This window comes from Eucyclogobius newberryi, unplaced genomic scaffold (assembly GCF_026437365.1).
Source record: "Eucyclogobius newberryi isolate DKJ021-1_F unplaced genomic scaffold, fEucNew1.0.hap1 SCAF_92, whole genome shotgun sequence".
NCBI lineage: Eukaryota > Metazoa > Chordata > Actinopteri > Gobiiformes > Gobiidae > Eucyclogobius > Eucyclogobius newberryi.
The window spans coordinates 52,501-67,800 of record NW_027316535.1 but is presented as its reverse complement, the minus strand read 5'-3'; the positions used below and the strand labels follow the sequence as shown (position 1 = coordinate 67,800).

At 55.1% G+C, this 15,300-nt stretch overlaps 1 pseudogene; it reads right to left on the bottom strand.

Annotated features, from left to right (window-relative positions):
• Positions 1–2,261: 2,261 nt before the first annotated feature.
• The window catches only part of LOC140354523 (tectonin beta-propeller repeat-containing protein 2-like), a 64,885-nt pseudogene continuing 51,846 nt past the window's right edge, over positions 2,262–15,300 (bottom strand).

Genomic DNA, 15,300 nt, shown 5'->3' with positions numbered 1-15,300 from the left:
AGGCGAGAGGGCGAGAGGGCGTGAAGCGAGAGGGCGTGAGGCGAGAGGGCGTGAGGCGAGAGGGCGAGAGGGCGTGAGGCGAGAGGGCGTGATGGCGTGAGGCGAGAGGGCGTGAGGCGAGAGGGCGTGAGGCGAGAGGGCGTGAGGCGAGATGGCGTGAGGCGAGAGGGCGTGAGGCGAGAGGGCGTGAGGCGAGAGGGCGTGAGGCGAGAGGGCGTGAGGCGAGGGCGTGAGGTGAGGGCGTGAGGTGAGAGGGCGTGAGGCGAGAGGGCGTGAGGCGAGAGGGCGTGAGGGCGTGAGGCGAGAGGGCGTGAGGCGAGAGGGCGTGAGGGTGTGAGGCGAGAGGGCGTGAGGCGAGAGGGCGTGAGGCGAGAGGGCGTGAGGCGAGAGGGCGTGAGGCGAGAGGGCGTGAGGCGAGATGGCGTGAGGCGAGAGGGCGTGAGGCGAGAGGGCGTGAGGCGAGAGGGCGTGAGGCGAGAGGGCGTGAGGCGAGAGGGCGTGAGGCGAGATGGCGTGAGGCGAGATGGCGTGAGGCGAGAGGGCGTGAGGCGAGAGGGCGTGAGGCGAGAGGGCGTGAGGCGAGAGGGCGTGAGGCGAGAGGGCGTGAGGTGAGGGCGTGAGGTGAGAGGGCGTGAGGTGAGAGGGCGTGAAGCGAGAGGGCGTGAGGCGAGAGGGCGTGAGGTGAGAGGGCGTGAGGGCGTGAGGCGAGAGGGCGTGAGGCAAGAGGGCGTGAGGTGAGAGGGCGTGAGAGGGCGTGAGGTGAGAGGGCGTGAGGCGAGAGGGCGTGAGGCGAGAGGGCGTGAGGCAAGAGGGCGTGAGGTGAGAGGGCGTGAGAGGGCGTGAGAGGGCGTGAGAGGGCGTGAGGTGAGAGGGCGTGAGAGGGCGTGAGGTGAGAGGGCGTGAGAGGGCGTGAGGTGAGAGGGCGTGAGAGGGCGTGAGGCGAGAGGGCGTGAGGCGAGAGGGCGTGAGGTGAGAGGGCATGAGAGGGCGTGAGAGGGCGTGAGGTGAGAGGGCGTGAGAGGGCGTGAGGTGAGAGGGCGTGAGGTGAGAGGGCGTGAGGTGAGAGGGCGTGAGAGGGCGTGAGGTGAGAGGGCGTGAGAGGGCGTGAGGTGAGAGGGCGAGAGGGCGTGAGGTGAGAGGGCGTGAGGCGAGAGGCGAGAGGGCGTGAGGTGAGAGGGCGTGAGGGGGCGTGAGGCGAGAGGGCGTGAGGTGAGAGGGCGTGAGGTGAGAGGGCGTGAGGCGAGAGGCGAGAGGGCGTGAGGTGAGAGGGCGTGAGGCGAGAGGGCGTGAGGTGAGAGGGCGTGAGAGGGCATTACGTGAGAGGGCGTGAGGTGAGAGGGCGTGAGAGGGCGTGAGGTGAGAGGGCGTGAGAGGGCGTGAGGTGAGAGGGCGTGAGAGGGCGTGAGGTGAGAGGGCGTGAGAGGGCGTGAGGTGAGAGGGCGTGAGGCGAGAGGGCGTGAGAGGGCGTGAGGTGAGAGGGCGTGAGGGGGCGTGAGGCGAGAGGGCGTGAGAGGGCGTGAGGTGAGAGGGCGTGAGGCGAGAGGGCGTGAGGTGAGAGGGCGTGAGAGGGCATTACGTGAGAGGGCGTGAGGTGAGAGGGCGTGAGAGGGCGTGAGGTGAGAGGGCGTGAGAGGGCGTGAGGTGAGAGGGCGTGAGAGGGCGTGAGGTGAGAGGGCGTGAGAGGGCGTGAGGTGAGAGGGCGTGAGGCGAGAGGGCGTGAGAGGGCGTGAGGTGAGAGGGCGTGAGGGGGCGTGAGGCGAGAGGGCGTGAGAGGGCGTGAGGTGAGAGGGCGTGAGGCGAGAGGGCGTGAGGTGAGAGGGCGTGAGAGGGCATTACGTGAGAGGGCGTGAGGTGAGAGGGCGTGAGAGGGCGTGAGGTGAGAGGGCGTGAGAGGGCATTACGTGAGAGGGCGTGAGAGGGCGTGAGGTGAGAGGGCGTGAGAGGGCGTGAGGTGAGAGGGCGTGAGGCGAGAGGGCGTGAGAGGGCGTGAGGTGAGAGGGCGTGAGGTGAGTCCTCCTTCTGTCCTTTAGTCCTGCTTTAGTCCTGCTTTAGTCCTGCTTTAGTCCTGCTTTAGTCCTGCTTTAGTCCTGCTTTAGTCCTGGTTTAGTCCTGCTTTAGTCCTGCTTTAGTCCTGCTTTAGTCCTGCTTTAGTCCTGCTTTAGTCCTGCTTTAGTCCTGGTTTAGTCCTGCTTTAGTCCTGCTTTAGTTCCGGCTCCTTTAAATAAACTGTAAAAATAATAAGGGAATTTTCATTTTGTCTTTCCTTTTATTTCCAACAGTTTGAAACTCGAGCAGATCAAAGTCAAAACTATTGTCATAATGTGTTAAATATGGTTAAAGCAGCTGACGTCACACGCCCCCTGGAGGACACGCCCCCTGGAGGACACGCCCCCTGGAGGACGCTCACATGTGACGTGTCCCCTGGAGGACGCTCACATGTGACGTGTCCCCTGGAGGACGCTCACATGTGACGTGTCCCCTGGAGGACGCTCACATGTGTCTGAGGACTGCGCCCCCTGGAGGACGCTCACATGTTTTTAGAAACGGGGAGGAGTTTATAGTGTTTTTGTTAAAGAGTCAGTTGATTATTAGAATCGAGCGTTCAAACTTCAGCTTCAGTTCAAACTTTGACCTGTCCTTAAATGAAGTCAGTAAAAACTCTTCCTATTGGTCGGTTTCTGTCTCAGTTTGACGCTCTGTTCCTATTGGCCCTCCATGCGTCAGATGAGCTCCCATTCGTCGTCGCCGTCATCACAGCTCATTGATGTCACGGAGGGGGCGTGGCCGCTGCCAGTGGAGGGGGCGGGGCCAGGACTGGGAAGGAGGAGCTTGATCAAACGTCGAGACAAAAGTCCGTTTGTGGTCACGGCCCAAAGCTCGTCGCCCGGGGTAACTGCACAAAACAACCCACAAAACACAAATGATCACGGGTCGATATTCAAACGATATTCAGACAATATTCAAACGATATTTAGGCGATATTTGGACGATATTCAGACGATATTCAGACGATATTCAGGCGATATTCAGACGATATTCAAACGATATTCGGACGATATTCAGGCGATATTCAAACGATATTCAAACGATATTCGGACGATATTCAGGCGATATTCAGACGATATTCAAACGATATTCGGACGATATTCAGGCGATATTCAAACGATATTCAAACGATATTCAGGCGATATTCAAACGATATTCGGACGATATTCAAACAATATTCAGACGATATTCAGACGATATTCAGACAATATTCAGACGATATTCAAACGATATTCAGACGATATTCAGGCGATATTCAAACGATATTCAAACAATATTCAGACGATATTCAAACGATATTCGGACGATATTCAGACGATATTCAGACGATATTCAGGCGATATTCAGACGATATTCAGACGATATTCAGGCGATATTCAGACGATATTCAGACGATATTCAGACGATATTCAGACGATATTCGGACGATATTCAGACGATATTCAAACAATATTCGGACGATATTCAGACGATATTCAGGCGATATTCAGACGATATTCAGACGATATTCAGGCGATATTCAGACGATATTCAGACGATATTCAGACGATATTCAAACGATATTCAAACGATATTCAGGCGATATTCAAACGATATTCGGACGATATTCAGGCGATATTCAGACGATATTCAGACGATATTCAGGCGATATTCAAACGATATTCAAACAATATTCAGACGATATTCAGGCGATATTCAGACGATATTCAAACAATATTCGGACGATATTCAGACGATATTCAGGCGATATTCAGACGATATTCAGACGATATTCAGGCGATATTCAGACGATATTCAGACGATATTCAGACGATATTCAGACGATATTCGGACGATATTCAGACGATATTCGGACGATATTCAGACGATATTCAAACAATATTCGGACGATATTCAGACGATATTCAGGCGATATTCAGACGATATTCAGACGATATTCAGGCGATATTCAGACGATATTCAGACGATATTCAAACGATATTCAAACGATATTCAGGCGATATTCAAACGATATTCGGACGATATTCAGGCGATATTCAGGCGATATTCAGACGATATTCAAACAATATTCAGACGATATTCAGACGATATTCAAACGATATTCAGACGATATTCAGACGATATTCAAACGATATTCAAACAATATTCAGACGATATTCAGACGATATGACGATACAGGCGAATCAGTGTTTCAAATACAATCAAATCAACTGTATAAAATAAAAACATTATAGATTCTGTGACAGACAATGATAATTTTGACTTTTTAAAACTTTATAAGACGTAAAAACATCAGGTCATAATCATCAACATGAACTCATGTGTTTTAACTCTGGAGGTCTCCTTTAACTCTGGAGGTCTCCTTTAACCCTGGAGGTCTCCTTTAACTCTGGAGGTCTCCTTTAACCCTGTAGGTCTCCTTTAACTCTGGAGGTCTCCTTTAACCCTGGAGGTCTCCTTTAACTCTGGGGGTCTCCTTTAACCCTGGAGGTCTCCTTTAACTCTGGAGGTCTCCTTTAACTCTGGAGGTCTCCTTTAACCCTGGAGGTCTCCTTTAACCCTGGAGGTCTCCTTTAACTCTGGAGGTCTCCTTTAACCCTGGAGGTCTCCTTTAACTCTGGAGGTCTCCTTTAACTCTGGAGGTCTCCTTTAACTCTGGAGGTCTCCTTTAACCCTGGAGGTCTCCTTTAACTCTGGAGGTCTCCTTTAACCCTGGAGGTCTCCTTTAACTCTGGGGGTCTCCTTTAACTCTGGAGGTCTCCTTTAACCCTGGAGGTCTCCTTTAACCCTGGAGGTCTCCTTTAACCCTGGAGGTCTCCTTTAACTCTGGGGGTCTCCTTTAACTCTGGAGGTCTCCTTTAACTCTGGAGGTCTCCTTTAACCCTGGAGGTCTCCTTTAACTCTGGAGGTCTCCTTTAACTCTGGAGGTCTCCTTTAACCCTGGAGGTCTCCTTTAACTCTGGAGGTCTCCTTTAACTCTGGAGGTCTCCTTTAACCCTGGAGGTCTCCTTTAACCCTGGAGGTCTCCTTTAACCCTGGAGGTCTCCTTTAACTCTGGAGGTCTCCTTTAACCCTGGAGGTCTCCTTTAACTCTGGAGGTCTCCTTTAACTCTGGAGGTCTCCTTTAACTCTGGAGGTCTCCTTTAACCCTGGAGGTCTCCTTTAACCCTGGAGGTCTCCTTTAACTCTGGGGGTCTCCTTTAACTCTGGAGGTCTCCTTTAACTCTGGAGGTCTCCTTTAACTCTGGAGGTCTCCTTTAACCCTGGAGGTCTCCTTTAACTCTGGAGGTCTCCTTTAACCCTGGAGGTCTCCTTTAACTCTGGAGGTCTCCTTTAACCCTGGAGGTCTCCTTTAACCCTGGAGGTCTCCTTTAACCCTGGAGGTCTCCTTTAACTCTGGAGGTCTCCTTTAACTCTGGAGGTCTCCTTTAACCCTGGAGGTCTCCTTTAACTCTGGAGGTCTCCTTTAACCCTGGAGGTCTCCTTTAACTCTGGAGGTCTCCTTTAACTCTGGAGGTCTCCTTTAACCCTGGAGGTCTCCTTTAACCCTGGAGGTCTCCTTTAACTCTGGAGGTCTCCTTTAACCCTGGAGGTCTCCTTTAACCCTGGAGGTCTCCTTTAACTCTGGAGGTCTCCTTTAACTCTGGAGGTCTCCTTTAACCCTGGAGGTCTCCTTTAACTCTGGAGGTCTCCTTTAACCCTGGAGGTCTCCTTTAACTCTGGAGGTCTCCTTTAACCCTGGAGGTCTCCTTTAACTCTGGAGGTCTCCTTTAACTCTGGAGGTCTCCTTTAACCCTGGAGGTCTCCTTTAACCCTGGAGGTCTCCTTTAACTCTGGAGGTCTCCTTTAACCCTGGAGGTCTCCTTTAACCCTGGAGGTCTCCTTTAACTCTGGAGGTCTCCTTTAACTCTGGAGGTCTCCTTTAACCCTGGAGGTCTCCTTTAACTCTGGAGGTCTCCTTTAACTCTGGAGGTCTCCTTTAACTCTGGAGGTCTCCTTTAACCCTGGAGGTCTCCTTTAACCCTGGAGGTCTCCTTTAACTCTGGAGGTCTCCTTTAACCCTGGAGGTCTCCTTTAACCCTGGAGGTCTCCTTTAACTCTGGAGGTCTCCTTTAACCCTGGAGGTCTCCTTTAACTCCGGAGGACAGGAGCAGGTCCCTGGTGTCTCACCTGTCAGACAGGAGCAGGTCCCTGGGGTCTCACCTGTCAGACAGGAGCAGGTCCCTGGTGTCTCACCTGTCAGACAGGAGCAGGTCCCTGGGGTCTCACCTGTCAGACAGGAGCAGGTCCCTGGGGTCTCACCTGTCAGACAGGAGCAGGTCCCTGGGGTCTCACCTGTCAGACAGGAGCAGGTCCCTGGGGTCTCACCTGTCAGACAGGAGCAGGTCCCTGGGGTCTCACCTGTCAGACAGGAGCAGGTCCCTGGGGTTCGTCTCCAAAAGTCGCCTGAACAGTTTTTCTCTGAAACTCCGATTCTTCGAGCGACGTCACCGTTAACGCCACGAATCCAGACGGAATCCAGACTGAGCAGGACCTGAGCCACCTGAAGACCTAAGAGAGGAGCAGGGTTAGAGTAGGACCTGACCACACCCTCTCTGACTCCTGACCACACCCTCTCTGATCGCTGACCACACCCTCTCTGACCCCTGACCACACCCTCTCTGACCCCTGACCACACCCTCTCTGATCGCTGACCACACCATCTCTGACCCTTGACCACACCCTCTCTGACCCCTGACCACAACCTCTGACTCCTGACCACATCCTCTCTGACCCCTGACCACACCATCTCTGACCCTTGACCACACCCTCTCTGACCCCTGACCACACCCTCTCTGACCCCTGACCACACCCTCTCTGACCCCTGACCACACCATCTCTGACCCTTGACCACACCCTCTCTGACCCCTGACCACACCCTCTCTGACCCCTGACCACACCCTCTCTGACCCCTGACCACACCCTCTCTGACCCCTGACCACACCCTCTCTGACTCCTGACCACACCCTCTCTGACTCCTGACCACACCCTCTCTGACCCCTGACCCCACCCTCTCTGACCCCTGACCACACCCTCTCTGACCCTTGACCACACCATCTCTGACCCTTGACCACACCCTCTCTGACTCCTGACCACACCCTCTCTGACCCCTGACCACACCCTCTCTGACCCCTGACCACACCCTCTCTGACCCTTGACCAGACCCTCTCTGACCCCTGACCAGACCCTCTCTGACCCCTGACCACACCCTCTCTGACTCCTGACCACACCCTCTCTGACTCCTGACCACACCATCTCTGACCCTTGACCACACCCTCTCTGACTCCTGACCACACCCTCTCTGACCCCTGACCACACCCTCTCTGACTCCTGACCACACCCTCTCTGACCCCTGACCACACCCTCTCTGACCCCTGACCACACCATCTCTGACTCCTGACCACACCCTCTCTGACTCCTGACCACACCCTCTCTGACTCCTGACCACACCCTCTCTGACTCCTGACCACACCCTCTCTGACTCCTGACCACACCCTCTCTGACCCTTGACCACACCATCTCTGACCCTTGACCACACCCTCTCTGACTCCTGACCACACCCTCTCTGACTCCTGACCACACCCTCTCTGACCCCTGACCACACCCTCTCTGACCCCTGACCACACCCTCTCTGACCCTTGACCAGACCCTCTCTGACCCCTGACCACACCCTCTCTGACTCCTGACCACACCATCTCTGACCCTTGACCACACCCTCTCTGACTCCTGACCACACCCTCTCTGACCCCTGACCACACCCTCTCTGACTCCTGACCACACCCTGTCTGATCGCTGACCACACCATCTCTGACTCCTGACCACACCCTCTCTGACTCCTGACCACACCCTCTCTGACTCCTGACCACACCCTCTCTGACTCCTGACCACACCCTCTGACCCCTGACCACACCCTCTCTGACTCCTGACCACACCCTCTCTGACCCCTGACCACACCCTCTCTGACTCCTGACCACACCCTCTCTGACCCTTGACCGCACCATCTCTGACCCTTGACCGCACCCTCTCTGACCCTTGACCACACCCTCTCTGACTCCTGACCACACCCTCTCTGACCCCTGACCACACCCTCTCTGACTCCTGACCACACCCTCTCTGACTCCTGACCACACCCTCTCTGACTCCTGACCACACCCTCTCTGACCCTTGACCACACCCTCTCTGACTCCTGACCACACCCTCTCTGACTCCTGACCACACCCTCTCTGACCCCTGACCACACCCTCTCTGACCCTTGACCAGACCCTCTCTGACCCCTGACCACACCCTCTCTGACTCCTGACCACACCCTCTCTGACTCCTGACCACACCATCTCTGACCCTTGACCACACCCTCTCTGACTCCTGACCACACCCTCTCTGACCCCTGACCACACCCTCTCTGACTCCTGACCACACCCTGTCTGATCGCTGACCACACCATCTCTGACTCCTGACCACACCCTCTCTGACTCCTGACCACACCCTCTCTGACTCCTGACCACACCCTCTCTGACTCCTGACCACACCCTCTGACCCCTGACCACACCCTCTCTGACTCCTGACCACACCCTCTCTGACCCCTGACCACACCCTCTCTGACCCCTGACCACACCCTCTCTGACTCCTGACCACACCCTCTCTGACCCTTGACCGCACCATCTCTGACCCTTGACCGCACCCTCTCTGACCCTTGACCGCACCCTCTCTGACTCCTGACCACACCCTCTCTGACTCCTGACCACACCCTCTCTGACCCCTGACCACACCCTCTCTAACCCCTGACCACACCCTCTCTGACCCCTGACCACACCCTCTCTGACCCTTGACCAGACCCTCTCTGACCCCTGACCACACCCTCTCTGACTCCTGACCACACCCTCTCTGACCCCTGACCATACCCTCTCTGACCCTTGACCACACCATCTCTGACTCCTGACCACACCCTCTCTGACTCCTGACCACACCCTCTCTGACCCTTGACCACACCATCTCTGACTCCTGACCACACCCTCTCTGACCCCTGACCACACCCTCTCTGACCCTTGACAACACCCTCTCTGACTCCTGACCACACCCTCTCTGACTCCTGACCACACCCTCTGACCCCTGACCACACCCTCTCTGACTCCTGACCACACCCTCTCTGACTCCTGACCACACCCTCTCTGACCCCTGACCACACCCTCTCTGACCCCTGACCACACCCTGTCTGATCGCTGACCACACCATCTCTGACTCCTGACCACACCCTCTCTGACTCCTGACCACACCCTCTCTGACCCCTGACCACACCCTCTCTGACCCTTGACCACACCATCTCTGACTCCTGACCACACCCTCTCTGACTCCTGACCACACCCTCTCTGACTCCTGACCACACCCTCTCTGACCCCTGACCACACCCTGTCTGATCGCTGACCACACCATCTCTGACTCCTGACCACACCCTCTCTGACTCCTGACCACACCCTCTCTGACCCCTGACCACACCCTCTCTGACCCTTGACCACACCATCTCTGACTCCTGACCACACCCTCTCTGACTCCTGACCACACCCTCTCTGACTCCTGACCACACCCTCTCTGACCCCTGACCACACCCTGTCTGATCGCTGACCACACCATCTCTGACTCCTGACCACACCCTCTCTGACTCCTGACCACACCCTCTCTGACTCCTGACCACACCCTCTCTGACTCCTGACCACACCATCTCTGACCCTTGACCACACCATCTCTGACTCCTGACCACACCCTCTCTGACCCCTGACCACACCCTGTCTGATCGCTGACCACACCCTCTCTGACTCCTGACCACACCCTCTCTGACCCCTGATGCAGGGAAAGCACATGGAGCAGAGTGAACGTCTGAGTCTGGACTGGAGACCCCAAGGTCAAAGGTGATAGAGAATGACCGAGCCAAGGTCCAGTGGGACGTCCAGATGACACATGGTAATGACGGGACAAGAACATTGTGGTGGTCGCCGTGGCAACATCAGGAGAAACTGGAGAAATACCAAGACTTTGTGTTCTGGATTATGGTCCTGGTCCTGGTCCTGATCCTGGTTCTGATCCTGGTCCTGGTCCTGGTCCTGGTCCTGGTTCTGATCCTGGTCCTGGTCCTGATCCTGGTCCTGGTCCTGGTCCTGGTCCTGGTCCTGGTCCTGGTCCTGGTCCTGGTCCTGGTCCTGGTTCTGATCCTGGTCCTGGTCCTGGTCCTGGTTCTGGTCCTGGTTCTGATCCTGGTCCTGGTCCTGGTTCTGATCCTGGTCCTGGTTCTGATCCTGGTTCTGATCCTGGTCCTGGTCCTGGTCCTGGTCCTGATCCTGGTCCTGGTCCTGGTCCTGGTTCTGATCCTGGTCCTGGTCCTGGTCCTGGTCCTGGTCCTGGTCCTGGTTCTGATCCTGGTCCTGGTCCTGGTCCTGGTTCTGATCCTGGTCCTGGTCCTGGTCCTGGTCCTGGTCCTGGTCCTGGTCCTGGTCCTGGTTCTGATCCTGGTCCTGGTCCTGGTCCTGGTCCTGGTTCTGATCCTGGTCCTGGTCCTGGTCCTGGTTCTGATCCTGGTCCTGGTCCTGGTCCTGGTCCTGGTCCTGGTCCTGGTCCTGGTCCAGTACCTGGCACATGGTCCCAGTTGGTCCCGATGGGCATCTCGTGGCTCAGTCCGGTCCTGACGAACACGACTCCTCTGTTGTCGAGCGCCCAAAGCCAACGGTCAGACGGACTGTTCACGATCTGCACCAACTGCACCCCTACAGGCTGAAAGAGGAACAGCAGTGACCCCTACAGGCTGAAAGAGGAACAGCAGTGACCCCTACAGGCTGAAAGAGGAACAGCAGTGACCCCTACAGGCTGAAAGAGGAACAGCAGTGACCCCTACAGGCTGAAAGAGGAACAGCAGCTGTGAACCGGGTCTAAAGCGGGTCTAAAGCAGGACTAAAGCGGGACTAAAGCGGGTCTAAAGCGGGTCTAAAGCGGGACTAAAGCGGGTCTAAAGCGGGTCTAAAGCGGGACTAAAGCGGGACTAAAGCGGGTCTAGAGCGGGTCTAGAGCGGGACTAAAGCGGGTCTAAAGCGGGACTAAAGCGGGACTAAAGCAGGACTAAAGCAGGTCTAAAGCGGGTCTAAAGCGGGACTAAATCAGGTCTAAAGCGAGTCTAAAGCAGGACTAAAGCAGGTCTAAATCAGGTCTAAAGCGGGTCTAAAGCGGGTCTAAAGCGAGTCTACAGCGGGTCTAAAGCGGGTCTAAAGCGGGTCTAAAGCGGGACTAAAGCAGGACTAAAGCAGGTCTAAAGCGAGTCTAAAGCGGGTCTAAAGCGGGTCTAAAGCGGGACTAAAGCGGGTCTAAAGCGGGACTAAAGCAGGACTAAAGCAGGTCTAAAGCGAGTCTAAAGCGGGTCTAAAGGGGGACTAAAGCGGGTCTAAAGGGGGTCTAAAGTGGGTCTAAAGCGGGTCTAAAGCGGGTCTAAAGCGGGTCTAAAGCGGGTCTAAAGCGGGTCTAAAGTGGGTCTAAAGCGGGTCTAAAGGGGGTCTAAAGTGGGTCTAAAGGGGGTCTAAAGGGGGTCTAAAGCGGGTCTAAAGCGGGTCTAAAGCGGGTCTAAAGGGGGACTAAAGCGGGTCTAAAGGGGGTCTAAAGGGGGTCTAAAGTGGGTCTAAAGTGGGTCTAAAGCGGGTCTAGAGCGGGTCTAAAGCGGGTCTAAAGCGGGACTAAAGCGGGTCTAAAGCGGGTCTAAAGCGGGTCTAAAGCGGGACTAAAGCGGGTCTACAGCGGGTCTAAAGCGGGTCTAAAGCGGGTCTAAAGCGGGTCTAAAGGGGGACTAAAGGGGGTCTAAAGCGGGTCTAAAGCGGGTCTAAAGGGGGTCTAAAGCGGGTCTAAAGGGGGTCTAAAGCGGGTCTAAAGCGAGTCAAAGCGGGTCTAAAGCGGGTCTAAAGGGGGTCTAAAGGGGGTCTAAAGCGGGTCTAAAGGGGGTCTAAAGCGGGTCTAAAGCGGGTCTAAAGGGGGTCTAAAGTGGGTCTAAAGCGGGTCTAAAGCGGGTCTAAAGCGGGTCTAAAGTGGGGCTAAAGCGGGTCTAAAGCGGGGCTAAAGGGGGTCTAAAGTGGGTCTAAAGCGGGTCTAAAGGGGGTCTAAAGTGGGTCTAAAGCGGGTCTAAAGCGGGTCTAAAGCGGGTCTAAAGTGGGGCTAAAGCGGGTCTAAAGTGGGGCTAAAGGGGGTCTAAAGTGGGTCTAAAGCGGGTCTAAAGGGGGTCTAAAGTGGGTCTAAAGCGGGTCTAAAGCGGGTCTAAAGTGGGGCTAAAGCGGGTCTAAAGCGGGTCTAAAGCGGGTCTAAAGTGGGGCTAAAGCGGGTCTAAAGCGGGGCTAAAGCGGGTCTAAAGCGGGTCTAAAGGGGGACTAAAGCGGGTCTAAAGCGGGTCTAAAGCGGGTCTAAAGCGGGACTAAAGCGGGTCTAAAGCGGGTCTAAAGCGGGTCTAAAGCGGGTCTAAAGCGGGACTAAAGCGGGTCTAAAGCGGGTCTAAAGCGGGTCTAAAGGGGGACTAAAGGGGGTCTAAAGCGGGTCTAAAGGGGGTCTAAAGGGGGTCTAAAGTGGGTCTAAAGCGGGTCTAAAGGGGGTCTAAAGTGGGTCTAAAGCGGGTCTAAAGGGGGTCTAAAGCGGGTCTAAAGGGGGTCTAAAGTGGGTCTAAAGCGGGTCTAAAGCGGGTCTAAAGTGGGGCTAAAGCGGGTCTAAAGTGGGGCTAAAGTGGGGCCTAAAGTGGGTCTAAAGCGGGTCTAAAGGGGGTCTAAAGTGGGTCTAAAGCGGGTCTAAAGCGGGTCTAAAGCGGGTCTAAAGTGGGGCTAAAGCGGGTCTAAAGTGGGGCTAAAGGGGGTCTAAAGCGGGTCTAAAGCGGGTCTAAAGCGGGTCTAAAGCGGGTCTAAAGCGGGACTAAAGCGGGTCTAAAGCGGGTCTAAAGCGGGTCTAAAGTGGGGCTAAAGGGGGTCTAAAGCGGGACTAAAGCGGGTCTAAAGCGGGTCTAAAGCGGGACTAAAGCGGGTCTAAAGCGGGTCTAAAGCGGGACTAAAGCGGGACTAGAGCGGGTCTAAAGCGGGACTAAAGCGGGACTAAAGCAGGACTAAAGCAGGTCTAAAGCGAGTCTAAAGCAGGTCTAAAGCGGGACTAAAGCGGGACTAAAGCGGGACTAAAGCGGGTCTAAAGCGAGTCTAAAGCGGGACTAAAGCGGGACTAAAGCGGGTCTAGAGCGGGTCTAGAGCGGGACTAAAGCGGGTCTAAAGCGGGACTAAAGCGGGTCTACAGCGGGTCTAAAGCGGGACTAAAGCGGGTCTAAAGCGGGTCTAAAGCGGGACTAAAGCGGGTCTAAAGCGGGTCTAAAGCGGGACTAAAGCGGGACTAAAGCGGGTCTAGAGCGGGTCTAGAGCGGGACTAAAGCGGGTCTAAAGCGGGACTAAAGCGGGACTAAAGCAGGACTAAAGCAGGTCTAAAGCGGGTCTAAAGCGGGACTAAATCAGGTCTAAAGCGAGTCTAAAGCAGGACTAAAGCAGGTCTAAATCAGGTCTAAAGCGGGTCTAAAGCGGGTCTAAAGCGAGTCTACAGCGGGTCTAAAGCGGGTCTAAAGCGGGTCTAAAGCGGGACTAAAGCAGGACTAAAGCAGGTCTAAAGCGAGTCTAAAGCGGGTCTAAAGCGGGTCTAAAGCGGGACTAAAGCGGGTCTAAAGCGGGACTAAAGCAGGACTAAAGCAGGTCTAAAGCGAGTCTAAAGCGGGTCTAAAGGGGGACTAAAGCGGGTCTAAAGGGGGTCTAAAGTGGGTCTAAAGCGGGTCTAAAGCGGGTCTAAAGCGGGTCTAAAGCGGGTCTAAAGCGGGTCTAAAGTGGGTCTAAAGCGGGTCTAAAGGGGGTCTAAAGTGGGTCTAAAGGGGGTCTAAAGGGGGTCTAAAGCGGGTCTAAAGCGGGTCTAAAGCGGGTCTAAAGGGGGTCTAAAGGGGGACTAAAGCGGGTCTAAAGGGGGTCTAAAGGGGGTCTAAAGTGGGTCTAAAGCGGGTCTAAAGCGGGTCTAGAGCGGGTCTAAAGCGGGTCTAAAGCGGGACTAAAGCGGGTCTAAAGCGGGACTAAAGCGGGTCTACAGCGGGTCTAAAGCGGGTCTAAAGCGGGTCTAAAGCGGGTCTAAAGGGGGACTAAAGGGGGTCTAAAGCGGGTCTAAAGCGGGTCTAAAGGGGGTCTAAAGGGGGTCTAAAGCGGGTCTAAAGGGGGTCTAAAGCGGGTCTAAAGCGAGTCAAAGCGGGTCTAAAGCGGGTCTAAAGGGGGTCTAAAGGGGGTCTAAAGTGGGTCTAAAGCGGGTCTAAAGGGGGTCTAAAGCGGGTCTAAAGGGGGTCTAAAGCGGGTCTAAAGGGGGTCTAAAGTGGGTCTAAAGCGGGTCTAAAGCGGGTCTAAAGCGGGTCTAAAGTGGGGCTAAAGCGGGTCTAAAGCGGGGCTAAAGGGGGTCTAAAGTGGGTCTAAAGCGGGTCTAAAGGGGGTCTAAAGTGGGTCTAAAGCGGGTCTAAAGCGGGTCTAAAGCGGGTCTAAAGTGGGGCTAAAGCGGGTCTAAAGTGGGGCTAAAGGGGGTCTAAAGTGGGTCTAAAGCGGGTCTAAAGGGGGTCTAAAGCGGGTCTAAAGCGGGTCTAAAGCGGGTCTAAAGTGGGGCTAAAGCGGGTCTAAAGCGGGTCTAAAGCGGGTCTAAAGTGGGGCTAAAGCGGGTCTAAAGCGGGGCTAAAGCGGGTCTAAAGCGGGTCTAAAGGGGGACTAAAGCGGGTCTAAAGCGGGTCTAAAGCGGGTCTAAAGCGGGACTAAAGCGGGTCTAAAGCGGGTCTAAAGCGGGTCTAAAGCGGGACTAAAGCGGGTCTAAAGCGGGTCTAAAGCGGGTCTAAAGGGGGACTAAAGGGGGTCTAAAGCGGGTCTAAAGGGGGTCTAAAGGGGGTCTAAAGGGGGTCTAAAGTGGGTCTAAAGCGGGTCTAAAGGGGGTCTAAAGGGGGTCTAAAGCGGGTCTAAAGGGGGTCTAAAGCGGGTCTAAAGGGGGTCTAAAGTGGGTCTAAAGCGGGTCTAAAGCGGGTCTAAAGTGGGGCTAAAGCGGGTCTAAAGTGGGGCTAAAGTGGGGCCTAAAGTGGGTCTAAAGCGGGTCTAAAGGGGGTCTAAAGTGGGTCTAAAGCGGGTCTAAAGCGGGTCTAAAGCGGGTCTAAAGCGGGTCTAAAGCGGGTCT